This window comes from Hyperoodon ampullatus (assembly GCF_949752795.1).
Source record: "Hyperoodon ampullatus genome assembly, chromosome: 6".
In the NCBI taxonomy this organism is placed as follows: Eukaryota; Metazoa; Chordata; class Mammalia; order Artiodactyla; family Ziphiidae; genus Hyperoodon; species Hyperoodon ampullatus.
Window position 1 is genome coordinate 61,652,628 of NC_136919.1, and position 20,291 is coordinate 61,672,918.

Genomic DNA, 20,291 nt, shown 5'->3' on the forward strand with positions numbered 1-20,291 from the left:
AGTTAAGAGAATTCAGCACCATCAAGCCAGCTATAAAACAAATGCTAAGGGAACGTCCCTAGGCAGGAAAAACAAGAGAAGGAAAAGACCTACAAAAACAAACCCAAAACAATTAAGAAAATGGTAAAAGGAACATACACATCAATAATTATCTTAAATGTAAATGGATTAAATGCTCCAACCGAAAGACATAGACTGGCTGAATGGATACAAAAACAAGACTCATATATATGTTGTCTACAAGAGACCCACTTCAGACCTAGGGATACATACAGACTGAAAGTGAGGGGATGGAAAAAGATATTCCATGCAAATGGAAATCAAAAGGAAGCTGGAGTGGCAATTCTCATATCAGACAAAATAGACTTTAAAATAAAGACTATTACAAGAGACAAAGAAGGACACTACATAATGATCAAGGGATCAATCCGAGGAGAAGATATAACAATTGTGTATATTTATGTACCCAACATAGGAGCACCTCAATACATAAGGCAAATGCTAACAGCCATAAAAGGGGAAATCAACAGTAAAACAATAATAGTAGGGGACTTTAACACCCCACTTTCACCAATGGACAGATCATCCAAAATGAAAATAAATAAGAAAACACAAGCTTTAACTGACACATTAGACAAGATGGACTTAATTGATATTTATAGGACATTCCATCCAAAATCAACAGAATACATTTCTTCTCAAGTGCTCATGGAACATTCTCCAGGATAGATCATATCTTGGGTCACAAATCAAGCCTTGGTAAATTTAAGAAAATTGAAATCATATCAAGTATCTTTTCTGACCACAGTGCTACGAGACTAGATATCAATTACAGGGGGAAAAAAACTGTAAAAAACACAAACGCCTGGAGGTTATACAAAAATCTGAAAGAGAAATTAAGGAAACACTCCCATTTATCACTGCAACAAAAAGAATAAAATACCTAGGAATAAACCTACCTAAGGAGACAAAAGACCTGTATGCAGAAAACTATAAAACACTGATGAAAGAAATTAAACATGATACAAACAGAGAGATATACCATGTTCTTGGATTGGAAGAATCAACATTGTGAAAACGACTATGCTACCCAAAGCAATCTACAGATTTAGTGCAATCCCTATCAAACTACCAATGGCATTTTTTACAGAACTAGAACAAAAAATTTCACAATTTGTATGGAAACTCAAAAGACCCCAAATAGCCAAAGCAATTCTGAGAAAGAAAAATGTAGAGGGGCCGGAGGAAGATGGCGGAAGAGTAAGACGCGGAGATCACCTTCCTCCCCACAGATACATCAGAAATTCATCTACACGTGGAACAACTCCAACAGAACACCTACTGAACGCTGACAGAAGACCTCAGACCCCCCAAAAGGCAAGAAACTCCCCACATACCTGGGTAGGTCAAAAGAAAAAAAGAATAAACAGAGACAATAGGATATGGACGGGACCTGCACCAGTGGGAGGGAGCCGTGAAGGAGGGAAGGTTTCTACACACTACAAGCCCCTTCGCGGGCGGAGACTGCAGGTGGCGGAGGGGGAAAGCTTCGGAGTAGCGGAGGAGAGCACAGCAACAGGGGTGCGGAGGGCAAAGCGGAGAGATTTTGGCACAGAGGATCGGTGCCCTCAGGCACACACCAGCCCGAGAGACTTGTCTGCTCGGCCGCCAGGGCGGGCGGGGCTGGGAGCTGAGGCTCGGGTATCGGCTTTCAGTCGGAGCGCAGGGAGAGGTCTGGGGCTGGCGGCAGGAAGAGACCCTGAAGGGGTTAGTGCTAGCCCGGAGGGAGTCCGGGGAAAGGGTCTGGAGCTACCGGAGAGGCAAGAGGCTTTTTTCCCTTTTGTTGCCTGGTGCACGAGGAGAGGGCATTCCCCTCCCTCCCCTCTGCCTGAGTGAGCCAGAGCCCCCGAATCAGCGGCTCCTTTAAACCCGTCCTGTCTGAGCGAAGAACGGACGCCCTCCGGCGACCTACGCGCAGAGGCGGGGCCAGGTCCAAGGCTGAGACCCGGGAGCTGTGAGAGCAGAGACAGGGAAATCTCTCTGTGCAGCCTCCGAGGCAGCGGATTAAAGCTCCACGGTCCATTTGATGTGCCCTGCGTCTGTGGAGTGCATCAATGGACAGCGAATCATCCCAAATTCAGGAAGTGGACCTTGAGGACAAGATTTAAGACTTTCCCCCCCTTTTTTTTTCCTCTTTTTACAACGAATTATCTCAAATTAAGGAGGTGGACTTAGCAAGATTTCAGACTTTTCGCCCTTTTCCTCTTTTTACAACGAATTATCCCAAATCGAGGAGGTGGACTTGGAGAGCAAGATTTTTTATTTTTCCCCCTGCTCTCTTTTTGTGAATGTGTATGTGTAATCTTCTGTGTAAGATTCTCTCTGTATAGCTTTGCTTCCACCATATGTCCCAGGGTTCTATCGGTCCATGTTTTTTTTCAATAATTACTTTTTAATTTTAATAACGCTACTATATTTCATACTTTATTCTATTTTACTTTACCTGCTCTTTCTTTTTTTCTCCCTTCCCTCCCTCCCTCCCTCCCTCCGCTCCTCCTTTCCTTCTTTCTTTTTCTTTCCTCCATCCCTCCCTCCCTCCCACCCTTCTTCTTTCCACTTTCTTTTTCTTTCCTTCCTCCCTCCCTCCCTCCCTCCTGTCTTTCTTTCTTTCTTTCCTTCCTCCCTCCCTCCCTCTCTTCTTCCATTCACTCTTCCTTTTGCTTTCATTCCTCCCACCCTCCCTCCTTTCTTTCCTTCTTTCTTTCCATCCTTCCTCCCTCCCTCCTTTCTTTCTTCCTTCCTTCCTTCCTTCCTTTCTTCCCTTCTTCCTTTCTTTCAATCTCTCTTTCTTTCTTCTACTAATTATTTCTCTCTACTTTTTCTCACTGTTATTCTGAGCCGGGTGGATGAAAGGCTCTTGGTGCTGCAGCCAGGAGTTAGTGCCGTGCCTCTGAAGTGGGAGAGCCAACTTCAGGACACGGGTCCACAAGAGACCTCCCAGCTCCACATAATATCAAGCAGCGAAAATCTCCCAGGGATCTCCATCTCAACACCAGCACCCAGCTTCAGTCAACAACCAGCAAGCTACAGTGCTGGTCACCCTATGCCAAGCAACTAGCAAGGCAGGAACACAACCCCACCCATTAGCAGAGAGGCTACCTAAAAACATAATAAGGCCACAGACACCCCAAAACACACCACCAGACGTGGACCTGTCCACCAGAAAGACAAGATCGAGCTTCAACCACCAGAACACAGGCATGAGTCCCCCCCACCAGGAAGCCTACACAACCTACTGAAACAACCTTAGCCACGGGGGACAGACACCAAAAACAACGGGAACTACGAATCTGCAGCCTGCAAAAAGGAGACCCCAAACACAGTAACATAAGCAAAATGAGAAAGCAGAAAAACACACAGCAGGTGAAGGAGCAAGATAAAAACCTACCAGACCTAACAAATGAAGAGGTAATAGGCAGTCTACCTGAAAAAGAATTCAGAATAATGATAGTAAAGCTGATCCAAGATTCTATTTCCCAGATCCAAAATCTTGGAAATAGAATAGACAATATGCAAGAAACAGTTAACAAGGACCTAGAAGAACTAAAGATGAATCAAGCAATGATTAAAAACACAATAAATGAAATGAAAAATACTCTAGATGGGATCAATAGCAGAATAACTGAGGCAGAAGAACGGATAAGTGAGGTGGAAGATAAAATAGTGGAAATAACTGATGCAGAGAAAAATAAAGAAAAAAGAATGAAAAGAACAGAGGACAGTCTCAGAGACCTCTGGGACAACATTAAACGCACCAACATTCGAATTATAGGGGTTCCAGAAGAAGAAGAGAAAAAGAAAGGGACTGAGAAAATATTTGAAGAGATTATAGTTGAAAACTTCCCTAATATGGGAAAGGAAATAGTTAATCAAGTCCAGGAGGCACAGAGAGTCCCATACAGAATAAATCCAAGAAGAAATACGCCAAGACACATATTAATCAAACTGTCAAAAATTAAACACAAAGAAATCATATTAAAAGCAGCAAGTGAAAAACAACAAATAACACACAAGGGAATCCCCATCAGGTTAACAGCTGATCTCTCAGCAGAAACTCTACAAGCCAGAAGGGAGTGGCAGGACATAATTAAAGTGATGAAGGAGAGAAACCTGCAACCAAGATTACTCTACCCAGCAAGGATCTCATTCAGATTTGATGGAGAAATTAAAACCTTTACAGACAAGCAAAAGTTGAGAGAGTTCAGCACCACCAAACCAGCTTTACAACAAATGCTAAAGGAACTTCTCTAGGCAAGAAACACAACAGAAGGACTATACCTACAATAACGAACCCAAAGCCATTAAGGAAATGGGAATAGGAACATACATATCAATAATTACCTTAAATGTAAATGGACTAAATGCTCCCACCAAAAGACGCAGAGTGGCTGAATGGATACAAAAACAAGACCCATATATATGCTGTCTACAAGAGACCCACTTCAGACCTAGAGACACATACAGATTGAAAGTAAGGGGATGGAAAAAGATATTCCATGCAAATGGAAATCAAAAGAAAGCTGAAGTAGCAATTCTTATATCAGACAAAATAGACTTTAAAATAAAGACTATTAGAAGAGACAAAGAAGGACACTACATAACGATAAAGGGATCGATCCAAGAAGAAGATATAACAATTGTAAATATTTATGCACCCAACATAGGAGCACCTCAATACATAAGGCAAATACTAACAGCCATAAAAGGGGAAATCGACAGTAACACAATCATAGTAGGAGACTTTAACACCCCACTTTCACCAATGGACAGATCATCCAAAATGAAAATAAATAAGGAAACACAAGCTTTAAATGATACATTAAACAAGATGGACTTAATTGATATTTATAGGACATTCCACCCAAAAACAACAGAATACACATTTTTCTCAAGTGCTCATGGAACATTCTCCAGGATAGATCATATCTTGGGTCACAAATCAAGCCTTGGTAAATTTAAGAAAATTGAAATTGTATCAAGTATCTTTTCCGACCACAATGCTATGAGACTAGACATCAATTACAGGAAAAGATCTGTAAAAAATACAAACACATGGAGGCTAAACAATACACTACTCAATAACGAAGTGATCACTGAAGAAATCAAAGAGGAAATTAAGAAATACCTAGAAACAAATGACAATGGAGACACGACGACCCAAAACCTATGGGACGCAGCAAAAGCAGTTCTAAGGGGGAAGTTTATAGCAATACAATCCCACCTTAAGAAACAGGAAACATTTCGAGTAAACAACCTGACCCTGCACCTAAAGCAATTAGAGAAAGAAGAACAAAAAACCCCCAAAGTTAGCAGAAGGAAAGAAATCATAAAGATCAGATCAGAAATAAATGAAAAAGAAATGAAGGAAACGATAGCAAAGATCAACCAAACTAAAAGCTGGTTCTTTGAGAAGATAAACAAAATTGACAAACCATTAGCCAGACTCATCAAGAAAAGAAGGGAGAAGACTCAAATCAGTAGAATTAGAAATGAAAAAGGAGAAGTAACAACTGACACTGCAGAAATACAAAAGATCATGAGAGATTACTATAAGCAACTCTATGCCAATAAAATGGACAACCTGGAAGAAATGGACAAATTCTTAGAAATGCACAACCTACCAAGACTGACTCAGGAAGAAATAGAAAATATGAATAGACCAATCACAAGCACTGAAATTGAAACTGTGATTAAAAATCTTCCATCAAACAAAAGCCCAGGACCAGATGGCTTCACAGGCGAATTCTATCAAACATTTAGAGAAGAGCTAACACCCATCCTTCTCAAACTCTTCCAAACAATATCAGAGGAAGGAACACTCCCAAACTCATTCTACGAGGCCACCATCACCTTGATACCAAAACCAGGCAAGGATGTCACAAAGAAAGAAAACTACAGGCCAATATCACTGATGAACATAGATGCAAAAATCCTCAACAAAATACTAGCAAACAGAATCCAACAGCACATTAAAAGGATCATACACCATGATCAAGTGGGGTTTATTCCAGGAATGCAAGGATTCTTCAATATACGCAAATCAATCAATGTGATACACCATATTAACAAGTTGAAGGAGAAAAACCATATGATCATCTCAATAGATGCAGAGAAAGCTTTCGACAAAATTCAACACCCATTTATGATAAAAACCCTGCAGAAAGTAGGCATAGAGGGAACTTTCCTCAACATAATAAAGGCCATATATGACAAACCCACAGCCAACATTGTCCTCAATGGTGAAAAACTGAAACCATTTCCACTAAGATCAGAAACAAGACAAGGCTGCCCACTCTCACCACTCTTATTCAACATAGTTTTGGAAGTTTTAGCCACAGCAATCAGAGAAGAAAAGGAAATAAAAGGAATCCAAATTGGAAAAGAAGAAGTAAAGCTGTCACTGTTTGCAGATGACATGATACTATACATAGAGAATCCTAAAGATGCTACCGAAAAACTACTAGAGCTAATCAATGAATTTGGTAAAGTAGCAGGATACAAAATTAATGCACAGAAATCTCTGGCATTCCTGTACACTAATGATGAAAAATCTGAAAATGAAATCAAGAAAACACTCCCATTTACCATTGCAACAAAAAGAATAAAATATCTAGGAATAAACCTACCTAAGGAGACAAAAGACCTGTATGCAGAAAATTATAAGACACTGATGAAAGAAATTAAAGATGATATAAATAGATGGAGAGATATACCATGCTCCTGGATTGGAAGAATCAATATTGTGAAAATGACTCTACTACCCAAAGCAATCTACAGATTCAATGCAATCCCTATCAAACTACCACTGGCATTTTTCACAGAAGTAGAACAAAAAATTTCAAAATTTGTTTGGAAAAACAAAAGACCCCGAATAGCCAAAGCAATCTTGAGAACGAAAAACGGAGCTGGAGGAATCAGGCTGCCTGACTTCAGACTATACTACAAAGCTACAGTAATTAAGACAGTGTGGTACTGGCATAAAAACAGAAAGATAGATCAGTGGATCAGGATAGAAAGCCCAGAGATAAACCCACGCACATATGGCCAACTTATCTTTGATAAAGGAGGCAGGAATGTACAGTGGAGAAAGGACAGCCTCTTCAATAAGTGGTGCTGGGAAAACTGGACAGGGACATGTAAAAGTATGAGATTAGATCATTCCCTAACACCATACACAAAAATAAGCTCAAAATGGATTAAAGACCTAAATGTAAGGCCAGAAACTATCAAACTCCTAGAGGAAAACATAGGTAGAACACTCTATGACATAAATCACAGCAAGATCCTTTTGGACCCACCTCCTAGAGAAATGGAAATAAAAACAAAGATAAACAAATGGGACCTAATGAAACTTCAAAGCTTTTGCACAGCAAAGGAAACCATAAACAAGACCAAAAGACAACCCTCAGAATGGGAGAAAATATTTGCAAATGAAGCAACTGACAAAGGATTAATCTCCAAAATTTATAAGCAGCTCATGCAGCTCAATAGCAAAAAAACAAACAACCCAATCCAAAAATGGGCAGAAGACTTAAATAGGCATTTCTCCAAAGAAGATATACAGACTGCCAACAAACACATGAAAGAATGCTCAACATCATTAATCATTAGAGAAATGCAAATCAAAACTACAATGAGATATCATCTCACACCAGTCAGAATGGCCATCATCAAGAAATCTAGAAACAATAAATGCTGGAGAGGGTGTGGAGAAAAGGGAACACTCTTGCACTGCTGGTGGGAATGTGAATTGGTACAGCCACTATGGAGAACAGTATGGAGGTTCCTTAAAAAACTAAAAATAGAACTACCATATGACCCAGCAATCCCACTACTAGGCATATACCCTGAGAAAACCATAATTCAAAAAGAGACATGTACCAAAATGTTCATTGCAGCTCTATTCACAATAGCCCGGAGCTGGAAACAACCTAAGTGTCCATCATCGGATGAATGGATAAAGAAGATGTGGCACATATATACAATGGAATATTACTCAGCCATAAAAAGAAACGAAACTGAGCTATTTGTAATGAGGTGGATAGACCTAGAGTCTGTCATACAGAGTGAAGTAAGTCAGAAAGAGAAAGACAAATACCGTATGCTAACACATATATATGGAATTAAAAAAAAAAAATGTCATGAAGAACCTAGGGGTAAAACGGGAATAAAGACACAGACCTACTTGAGAATGGACTTGAGGATATGGGGAAGGGGAAGGGGAAGCTGTGACAAAGGGAAAGAGAGGCATGGACATATATACACTACCAAACGTAAGGTAGATAGATAGTGGGAAGCAGCCGCAGAGCACAGGGAGATCAGTTCGGTGCTTTGTGACCGCCTGGAGGGGTGGGATGGGGAGGGTGGGAGGGAGGGAGATGCATGAGGGAAGGGATGTGGGAACAGATGTATATGTATGACTGATTCACTTTGTTATAAAGCAGAAACTAATAAAAAATAAATAAATAAATAAATAAATAAATAAAAGAAAAATGTAGCTGGAGGAATCAGGCTCCCTTACTTCACAATATACTACAAAGCTACAGTAATAAAGACAGTATGGTACTTGCATAAAAACAGAAATATAGATCACTGGAACAGGATAGGAAGCCCAGAGATAAACCCACGCACATATGGTTACCTTATCTTTGACAAAGGAGGCAAGTATATACCATGGAGAAAAGACAGCCTCTTCAAGAAGTGGTGCTGGGAAAACTGGAAAGCTACATGTAAAAGAATGAAATTAGAACACTTCCTAACCACCATACATAAAAATAAACTCAAAATGGATTAAAGATGTAAATGTAAGGCCAGACACTATCAAACTCTTAGAGGAAAGCATAGGCAGAACACTCTTTGACATAAATCACAGCAAGATCCTTTTGGACCCACCTCCTAGAGAAATGGAAATAAAAACAAAAATAAATGGGCTTCCCTGTGGCTCAGTGTTTGAGAGTCCGCCTGCTGATGCAGGGGTCACGGGTTTGTGCCCCGGTCCAGGACGACCCCACATGCCATGGAGCGGCTGGGCCTGTGGGCCATGGCCACTGAGCCTGCGCTTCCGGAGCCTGGGCTCTGCGGTGGGAGAGGCTGCAATGGTGAGAGGCCCACGTACCGCAAAAAAAATAAAATAATAAAATAAAAAGAAATAAACAAATGGGACCTAAGGAAACTTAAAAGCTTTTGCACAGCAAAGGAAACCATAAACAAGACGAAAATTCAACCCTCAGAATGGGAGAAAATAATTGCAAACAAATCAATGGACAGAGGGTTAATCTCCAAAATATACAAGCAGCTCATGCAGCTCAACATCAAAGAAACAAACAACCCAATCCAAAAATGTGTTGAATACCTAAATAGACATTTCTCCAAAGAAGATATACAGATTGACAACAAACACATGAAAGTATGCTCAACATCACTAATCATTAGAGAAAGGCAAATCAAAACTACAGTGAGATATCATCTCACACCAGTCAGAATGGCCAACATCAAAAAATCTACAAACTATAGGGCTTCCCTGGTGGTGCAGTGGTTGAGAGGCCGCCTGCCGATGCAGGGGGCACGGGTTTGTGCCCCGGTCCGGGACGACCCCACATGCCACGGAGCGTCTGGGCCCGTGGGCCATGGCCGCTGAGCCTGCGCATCTGGAGCCTGTGCTCCGCAACGGGAGAGGCCACAACAGTGAGAGGCCCGCGTACCACCAAAAAAAAAAAAAAAAAATCTACAAACTATAAATGCTGGGAGGGTATGGAGAAACAGGAACCCTCTTGCACTGTTGGTAGGAATGTAAACTGATACAGGCACTACGGATAAAAGTATGGAACTAAAAATAGAACTACCATACAACCCAGATATCCTACTATTGGGCATATACCCTGAGAAAACCATAATTCGAAAAGAGACATGTACCACAATGTTCACTGCAGCACTATTTACAGTAGCCAGGACATGGAAGCAACTTAAGTGTCCATCAACAGAAGAATGGATAAAGAAGATGTGGCACATATATACAATAGAATATTACTCAGCCATAAAAAGAAATGAAATCAAGTTATTTGTAGTGAGGTGGACGGACCTAGAGCCTATCATACAGAGTAAAGTAAGTCAGAAAGAGAAAAATACCATATGCTAACACACATATATGGAATCTTAAAAAAAAAATTGTTCTGATGAACCTAGGGGCAGGACAGGAATAAAGATGCAGACGTAGAGAATGGACTTGAGGACACGGGGAGGGGGAAGGGTAAGCTGGGATGAAGTGAAAGAGTTAAACTGACATATATACACTACCAAATGTAAAATAGATAGCTAGTGGGAAGCAGCTGCACAGAAGCAGCTGCACAGCACAGGGAGATCAGCTCGGTGCTTTGTGACCACCTAGAGGGGTGAGATAGGCAGTGTGGGAGGGAGACGCAAGAGGGAGGGGATATGCGGATATATGTATATGTATAGCTGACTTACTTCAGAAACTAACACAATATTGTGAAGCAACTTTACTCCAATAAAGATGTTAAAATAATAAAATAAAATAAAAATGGGCAGGACTAAATAGACATTTTTCCAAAGAGGACATCAAAATGGTCAACAGGCACATGAGAAGATGCTCAACATCACTAATCATCAGGGAAATGCAAAACCACAATGGGATATCATCACCTCACACCTGTTATTACGGCTATCATCAAGAAGACAAGAGACAATAGGTGCTGGTGAGGCTGTGGTGAAAAAGAAACCCTTATACACTATTGGGGAGAATGTAAATTCGTCCAACCACTCAGGAAAACAATATGAAAGTTCCTCCAAAAATTAAAAATAGACCTACTGTACGATCCAGGAGTTTCACTTCTCAAAATATACCCAAAGGAAATAAAAACAGTAATTCAATGAGATATATACACTCCCATGTTTACTACAGCACTAGTCACAATAGCCAAAATATAGAAACAACCCAAATGCCCATCAACAAATAAATGGGTAAAAAATACGTACATCACAATGTAATATTTTTCACCCATGAAAAAGGAGTACATCCTGCCATTTGTGACAACATGAATGAACCTTGATCACACTACATTAAGCAAGATAAGCCAGACAGAGAAAGACAAGTACCGTATGATATCACTGATGTGCGAAATCTAAAAAACCAAACAGGTTAAATGTACAAAGTTGTAACAACTACTAAAATAAACATAGAGATCTCATAGACAATAATATTGTACTATAAGTATGTGATGTAATAAATATCATTACAATGGCAACCATATTACAATATGTTAATGTATCAAAGTTATACAATGTATATGTTAAATTTACATATTATGTGTCAAATTTATACAATTAAAAAAACAGATAGGAATTGAAGAAAGCTGGAAGACTCACACTACCTGATTTCAAGATGTACCAAAAAGCTATAGAAATCAAATCAGGGTGGTACTGAAAAGAGAGCAGACACATAAATAAATGAAATAGATGAGAAAGTCTAAAAATAGACACACAAATACAATCAATTGATTCCTGAGAAAGGTGCAAAGGCAATTCAATAGATAAAGGATAGTCTTTAAACAAACAGTACTGGAACATGGACATCCACATGCAAAAAAAAGGACACTAACCCACACCTAACACCTTTATAAAAATTAACTCAAAATGGATCATAGATCTATACGTAAAACCTAAAATTATACAACATCTAGAAGAAAACATAGGAAGAAATCCTGGTGACCCTGCACTAGGGAAAGAGTTCTTAGATACCATAATAAAAGCACAATCCACAAAAGAAAAAAACTGATAAACTGAACTTCATAAAAATTTAAAATATTTGCTCTGCAAAAGTACTTTTAGGAGAATGGGAAAGAATACTTGCAAATCACATATGAGACAAATGACTTGTATCAGAATATATAAACAACACTGGAAATTCAGCAATAAGAAAACAAGCAACCTAATTACAAAGTGGGCAAAAGATATGAACATACAACTCAACAAAGAAGATATACAGATGGCAGAAAAGCATATGAAAAAATGCTCAACATTATTATTCATCAGGGTAAATGTAAATTAAAACCATAATGACATACCACTCATCCCTGTCAGAATGGCTAAAAAGAAAAAGAAAAAATGATGAAACCACATGCTGGCACAGATGCAGAGCAATGAGAACTCTCTTACATTGTTAGTGAGAAGGCAAAACAGTACAGTCACTTGGGAAAACAATTTGATAGTTTCATATAAAGTTAAATATATACTTACCATATAACCCAGAAATCAGACTCCTAAGTATTCACCCAAGAAAAATAAAAACTTATGATCACACAAAAACCTATCCATGAATATTTAAAGCATCTTTAATCATAATTGTAAAAAATAAAAACAACCCAAAGTCCCATCTGCAAGTATGTGGACAAAGAAACAGTGCTACATCCATACAATGGAATATTACTCAGCAGTAAAAATGAGTGAGCGACTGATACAAGCAATGATGTGAATAATTTCCAAACATATTTTGTTGAGTGAAGTAAGACCTAAAATGCTACATACTGTATGATTCCATTTATATGACATTCTGGAAAAGGCAAAACTGTAGGGATGCAACAAACCTGCAGTTCCCATATATATTGTTGTTTTTTCACAAAGGGACCAGTGCAACTAAATGAGGAAAGTAAAACCTTGAATAAATGGTGTGGGAACAACAAATGCAGGGAGAAAATGAACCTTAGCCTCCATCTAACATCACACACAAAAATTAATCTGAGATGGCTCACAGACCTAGACATAAAAGTTAAAACTACAAAACCTCTAGAAGAAATGATACATTATCTTCACAATCTTGGGGTATAGAAAAATTGCTTACCACATAAAAATAAAATACTCAAAAGAGTAAAAGATGTATAAGTTGAACTTAGCCAAAAATTTAAAACTTGTGATCATCAAAAGAAACATTAAAAAATGAAAAGGCAAGTGAGATATTGAAAAAAAAATCTGTGATACCTATGTATGACAAAGAATTTACTATATCCAGAATTTATAAAGAAGTTTTACAAATCAACAAACAACCCAATTTTTTTCATGTACAAACACCTGAAGAGACACTTCACAAAAGAAGATATATAAATGGCAATAAGAACATGAAAAGTGCTCAACATCATTAATCACCAAGAAAATGTGAATTAAAACCACAATGAAATCCCATTTTAAAACAACTAGAATGGCTAAAATTTAAAAGACTGACAATGCCAAATTTTGCAGAGGATGTAGAACAATGAAAACTCTCATACACTGATGGTAGAAATATAAAACGATAGAACCATTTTGGAAAAAATTTTGATAGTTTTTACTAAATATACACCTATCTTATGACCTAGCAACTACACTCTTAACTTTAAAAAAATGAAAAAATATGTCAATAAAATACTTATACAACGTTTGTAGCAATTTTATTTACAATAGCCAAAAACTGGAAAAAAGAGAAGTATCCATCAATTCACAATTTATCAAATTGTGGTATAATTATAAAATAGAATGCTACTCAACTATAAAAAGAATGAACTACTGATAAACACAACAGCAAGGATGAATATCAAAAAATATGTTGAGTGAAATAAGCCAGCCACCAAAGACTACACACTAAATGATTCCATTGAGATGAAATTCTAGAACAAATGAAAGTAATCTGTGATGATAGGTATGAGAACAATGGTTGCCTATGGGGAGTGGAAACTGACTGGAAGAGGTCACAAAAGAACTTTCTGAGGTAATAAAAATGTTTAAGTCTTCAGTGGGGTGATGGGTACATGCGTGCTTACATTGATCAATCATTGACTGGTACACTTAAGATCTGTTCATTTCACTTCATGTCAATGTTACCTCTAAAAACATGATTTAGATCTTTTACTACAGTGGTAGAAAGTGCAGAACGTATCACATGGCACCGTGCATGTAGTGAACAAAGGCCACTTTTAGAGAATGTATGAATTCATTCAAATTCATAAAGAAAGGCTTAATTTCATATAGGGTCCAAATGCTTAGGAAAACAGAATGGTCTTATTTTAAGCAATCTGAAACTGTTTGTTGGCTACTTTTTAAAATTTGGTTTCTGGAGAAATAAGGAGATTGGTTCAAGATCGTGGAGTAGAAGGACACGCTCTCACGCCCTCTTGCAAGAGCACTGGAATCACAACTAACTGCTGAACAGTCATCAACAGGAAGACACTGGAACTCACCAAAAGAGATACCCCACATCCAAAGACAAAGGAAGAGCCACAATGAGATGGTAGGAGGGGTGCAATCACAATAAAATCGAATCCCATAACTGCTGGGTGGGTGACTCACAAACTGGAGAACACTTATACCACAGAAGTCCACCCACTGGAGTGAAGGTTCTGAGCCCCACGTTAGGCTTCCCAACCTGGGGGTCCGGCAAGGGAAGGAGGAATTCCTAGAGAATCATACTTTGAAGGCTAGCGGGATTTGATTGCAGGACTTCGACAGCACTGGGGGAAACAGAGGCTCCACTCTTGGAGGGAACACACAAAGTAGTGTGCACATAGGGTCCCAGGGGAAGGAGCAGTGACCCCATAGGAACCTAAATCAGACCTATCTTCTAGAGTTGGAGGGTCTCCTGCAGAGGCGGGGGTGGCTGTGTCTCACAGTGAGGACAAGGACACTGGAAGCAGAAATTCTGGGAAGTACTCCTCGGTGTGAGCCCTCCCAGAGACCGCCATTAGCCCCACCAAAGAGCCCGGGTAGTCTCCAGTGCTGGGTCCGCCTTGGGCCAAACAACCAACAGGGAGGGAAGGCAGCCCCACCAATCAGCCAACAAGCAGATTAAAGTCTTACTGTGCTCTGCCCACCAGAGCAAGAGCCAGCTCTACCCACCACCAGCCCCTCCGATCAGGAAATTTGCATAAGCCTCTTAGGTAGCCTCATCCGCCAGAGGGCGGACAGCAGAAGCAAGAAGAACTACAATCCTGCAGCCTGTGGAACAAAAACCACATTCACAGAGAGATATACAAAATAAAAAGGCAGAGGACTATGTACCAGATGAAGGAACAAGATAAAACCCCAGAAAAACAACTAAATGAAGTGGAGATTGGCAACTTTCCAGAAAAAGAATTCAGAATAATGATAGTGAAGATGATCCAGGACCTCGGAAAAAGAATGGAGGCAAAGATCGAGAAGATGCAAGAAATGTTTAACAAAGACCTAGAAGAATTAAAGAACAAACACCTAGAATTAAAGAACAAACAAACAGAGGTGAACAATACAATAACTGAAATGAAATATACACTACAAGGAATCAATAGCAGAATAACTGAGGCAGAAGAACGGATAAGTCACCTGGAAGACACAACGGTGGAATTCACTGCTTCAAAGCAGAATGAAGAAAAAAGAATGGAAAGAAATAAAGAAAGCCTAAGAGGCCCCTGGGACAACATTAAATTAAGAGACCTCTGCACCGACATTCAAATCACAGGGGTCCCAGAAGAAGAAGAAAACAAGAAAGGGTCTGAGAAAATATTTGAAGAGATTAGAGTTGAAAACTTCCCTAACATGGGAAAAGAAATAGTCAAACAAGTCCAGGAAGCAGGGAGAGTCCCAGGCAGGATACACCCAAGGAGAAACATGCTGAGACACATAGCAATCAAACTGACAAAAATTAAAGACAAAGAAAAATTATTAAAAGCAACAAGGGGAAAACGACAAATAACATACAAGGCAATTCCCACAAAGATAACAGCTGATTTCTCAGCAGAAACTCTACAAGCCAGAAGGGAGTGGCATGATATATTTAAAGTGATGAAAGGGAAGAACCTACAACCAAGATTACTCTACGTGGCAAGGATCTCACTCAGATTCAACAGGGAAATCAAAAGCTTTACAGACAAGCAAAAGCTAAGAGAATTCAGCACCACAAAACAAGCTCTAAAGCAAATGCTAAAGGAACTTCTCTAAGTGGGAAACACAACAGGAGAAAAGCACCTACAAAAACAAATGCAAAACAATTAAGCAAATGGTAATAGAAACATACATACCAATAATTACCATGAATGTGAATGGATTAAATACTCCAACCAAAAGACAGGCTCACTGAATGGATACAAACACAAGACCCATATATATGCTGTCTACAAGAGACCCACCTCAGACTTAGGGACACATACAGACTAAAAGTGAGGGGATGGAAAAAGATATTCCACGCAAATGGAAATCAAAAAAAAGCTGGAGTAGCTATACTCATATCAGATAAAATAGACTTTAAAATAAAGAATGTTACAAGAGACAAGGAATGGGCTTCTCTGGTGGCGCAGTGGTTGAGAATCTGCCTGCCAATGCAGGGGATACGGGTTTGTGCCCTGGTCTGGGAAGATCCCACATGCCACAGAGCGGCTAGGCCCGTGAGCCATGGCTGCTGGGCCTGCGTGTCCGGAGCCTGTGCTCCGCAACGGGAGAGGCCACAACAGTGAGAGGCCCGTGTACCGCAAAAAAATAAAAAATAAATAAATAAATAAAAAGAGACAAGGAAGGACACTACATAATGATCAACGGATCAATCCAAGAAGAAGATATAACAATTATAAATATATATGCACCCAACGTAGGAGCACCTCAATACATAAGGCAACTGCTAACACCTATAAAAGAGGAAATCAACAGTAACACAATAATAGTGGGGGACGTTAACACCTCACTTACACCAATGGACAGATTATCCAAAATGAAAATAAACAAGGAAACAGAAGCTTTAAATGCCACAATAGACCAGATAGATTAAATTGATATTTATAGGACATTCCATACAAAAACAGCAGATTACACTTTCTTCTCAAGTGTGCATGGAACATTCTCCAGGACAGATCACATATTGGGTCACAAATCAAGCCTCAGTAAATTTAAGAAAATTGAAATCATATCAAGCATCTTTTTTGACCACAACACTATGAGATTAGAAATCAATTACAGAGAAAAAAACGTGAAAAACACAAACACATGGAGGCTAAACAATACATTATTAAACAACCAAGAGATGAATGAAGAAATCAAAGAGGAAATCAAAAACTACCTAGAGACAAATGGCAATGAAAACATGATGATCCAAAACCTATGGGATGCAGCAAAAGCAGTTCTAAGAGGGAAGTTTATAGCTATACAAGCCTACCTCAAGAAACAAGAAAAATCTCAAGTAAACAATCTAAACTTACACCTAAAGGAACTAGAGAAAGAAGAACAAACAAAACCCAAAGTTAGCAGAAGGTAAAGATCAGAGCAGCAGAAAGAAATGAAATAGAAACAAAGAAAACAATAGCAAAGATCAATAAAACTAAAAGCTGGTTCTTTGAGAAGATAAACAAAATTGATAAACCATTAGCCAGACTCATCAAGAAAAAGAGGGAGAGGACTCAAATCAATAAAATGAGAAATGAAAAAGAAGTTACAACAGAGTGCAGAAATACAAAGCATCCTAAGAGACTACTACAAGCAACTCTATGTGAATAAAATGAACAACCTGGAAGAAATAGACAAATTCTTAGAAAGGTATCACCTTCCAAGACTGAACCAGGAAGAAATAGGAAATATGAACAGACCAATCACAAGTAACGAAATTGAAACTGTGATTAAAAATCTTCCGACAAACAAAAGTCCAGGACCAGATGGCTTCACAGGTGAATTCTATCAAACATTTAGAGAAGAGCTAACACCCATCCTTCTCAAACTCTTCCAAAAAATTGCAGAGGAAGGAACACTCCCAAACTCATTCTATGAGGCCACCATAACCCTGATACAAAAACTAGACAAAGATGTCACAAAAAAAGAAAATTACAGACCAATATCACTGATGAATATAGATGCAAAAATCCTCAACAAAATACCAGCAAACAGAATCCAACAACACATTAAAAGGATCATACACCACGATCAGGTGGCATTTATCCCAGGGATGCACGTATTCTTCAATATACTCAAATCAATCAAAGTGGTAAACCATATTAACAAATTGAAGAATAAAAACCATATGATCATCTCAACAGATGCAGAAAAAGCTTTTGTAAAAATTTCAACACCATTTGTGATAAAAACTCTCCGGAAAGTGGGCATAGAGGGAACCTACCTCAACATAATAAAGGCCATATATGACAACCCACAGCAAACATCATTCTCAATGGTGAAAAACTGAAAGCATTTCCTCTAAGATCAGGAAAAAGACAAGGTGGCCCACTCTCACCACTATTATTCAACATAGTTTTGGAAGTTTTAGCCACAGCATTCAGAGAAGAAAAAGAAATAAAAGGAATCTAAATCAGAAAAGAAGTAAAACTGTCACAGTTTTCAGATGACATGATCCTATACATAGAGAACCCTAAAGTTGCCAGCAGAAAACTAAAAACTACTAGAACTAATCAATGAATTTGGTAAGATTCCAGGATACAAATTTAATGCACAGAAATCTCTTGCATTCTTATACACTAACAACGAAAGATCAAAAAGAGAAATTAAAGAAACACTCCCATTCACCATTGCAACAAAAGAATAAAATACCTAGGAATAAACCTACCTAACGAGGTAAAAGACCTGTACTCAGAAAACTATAAGACACTGATGAAAGAAATCAAAGATGACACAATCAGATGGAGAGATATACCATGTTCTTGGATTGGAAGAATCAACATTGTGAAAATGACTATACTACCCAAAGCAATCTACAGATTCAAAGCAATCCTTATCAAATTACCAATGGCATTTTTTACAGAACTAGAACAAAAAAATCTTCAAATTTATATGGAGACAGAAAAGACCCAGAATAGCCAAAGCAGTCTTGAGGGAAAAAAACAGAGCTGGAGTAATCAGAATCCCTGACTTCAGACTATACCACAAAGCTACAGTCATCAAGACAATATTGTACTGGCACAAAAACAGAAATACAGATCAATGGAACAGGATAGAAATCCCACAGACAAACCCATGCACCTATGGTCAATTAATCTATGACAAAGGAGGCAAGGGTATACAATGGAGAAAAGACAGCCTCTTCAATAAGTGATGCTGGGAAAACCGGACAGCTACATGTAAAAGAATGAAATTAGAACACTCCCTAACACCATACACAAAAATAAACTCAAAATGGATTAGAGACCTAAATATAAGCCCGGAAACTATAAAACTCTTAGAGGAAAACATAGGAAGAACACTGGTTCACATAAATCACAGCAAGACCTTTTTTGACCCACCTCCTAGGAGTAAAAACAAAAATAAACAAATGGGACCTAATGAAACTTAACGAGCTTTTGCACATCAAAGGAAACTATAAACAAGACGAAAAGACAACCCTCAGAATGGGAGAAAATATTTGCAAACAAGTCAACAAAGGATTAATCTCCAAAATATATAAACAGCTCATGCAGCTCAATATTAAAAGAACAAACAACCCCATTAAAAAATGGGCAGGAGACCTATATAGACATTTCTCCAAAGAAGGCATACAGATGGCCGAGAAGCACATGAAAAGCTGCTCAACATCACTAATCATTAGAGAAATGCAAATCAAAGCTACAGTGAGGTATCACCTCACACCAGTTAGAATGGACATCATCAAAAAATCTACAAACAATAAATGCTGGAGAGGGTGTGGTAAAAAGGGAACCCTCCTGCACTGTTGGTGGGGATGTAAATTGATACAGCCACTATGGAGAACAGTATGGAGGTTCCTTAAAAAACTAAAAATAGAATTACCATATGACCCAGCAATCCCACTACTGGGCATATACCCTGAGAAAACCATAATTCAAAAAGACACATGCACCTCAGTGTTCATTGCAGCACTTTTTACAATAGCCAGGTCATGGAAGCAACCTAAATGACATCAACAGACAAATGGATAAAGAAGATGTGGTACACGTATACAATGGGATATTACTCCACCATAAAAAAGGAACAAAATTGGGTCATTTGCAGAGATGTGGATGGACCTAGAGACTGTCATACAGAGTGAAGTAAGTCCGAAAGAGAAAAACAAATATTGTATGTTAACGCATATATGTGGAATCTAGAAAAATAGCAAAGATGAACTGGTTTGCAAAGCAGAAATAGAGACACAGATGCAGAGAACAAACGTATGGACACCAAGGGGGTAAAGCGGGTAGGGGGGAGGCGTGATGGTGGTGCATGAATTGGGAGATTGGGATTGACATGTATATACTAATATGTATGTATGTATAAATGTATAAATATGTATA

At 38.8% G+C, this 20,291-nt stretch overlaps 1 protein-coding gene across 3 annotated transcripts in view; it reads right to left on the minus strand.

Moving 5' to 3' along the window:
- CCDC171 (coiled-coil domain containing 171) overlaps positions 1-20,291 on the minus strand; it is a gene marked incomplete at both ends in the record, with an annotated part of 355,055 nt that overhangs the window by 201,263 nt on the left and 133,501 nt on the right. The gene's annotated exons all lie outside the window — the stretch shown is intronic.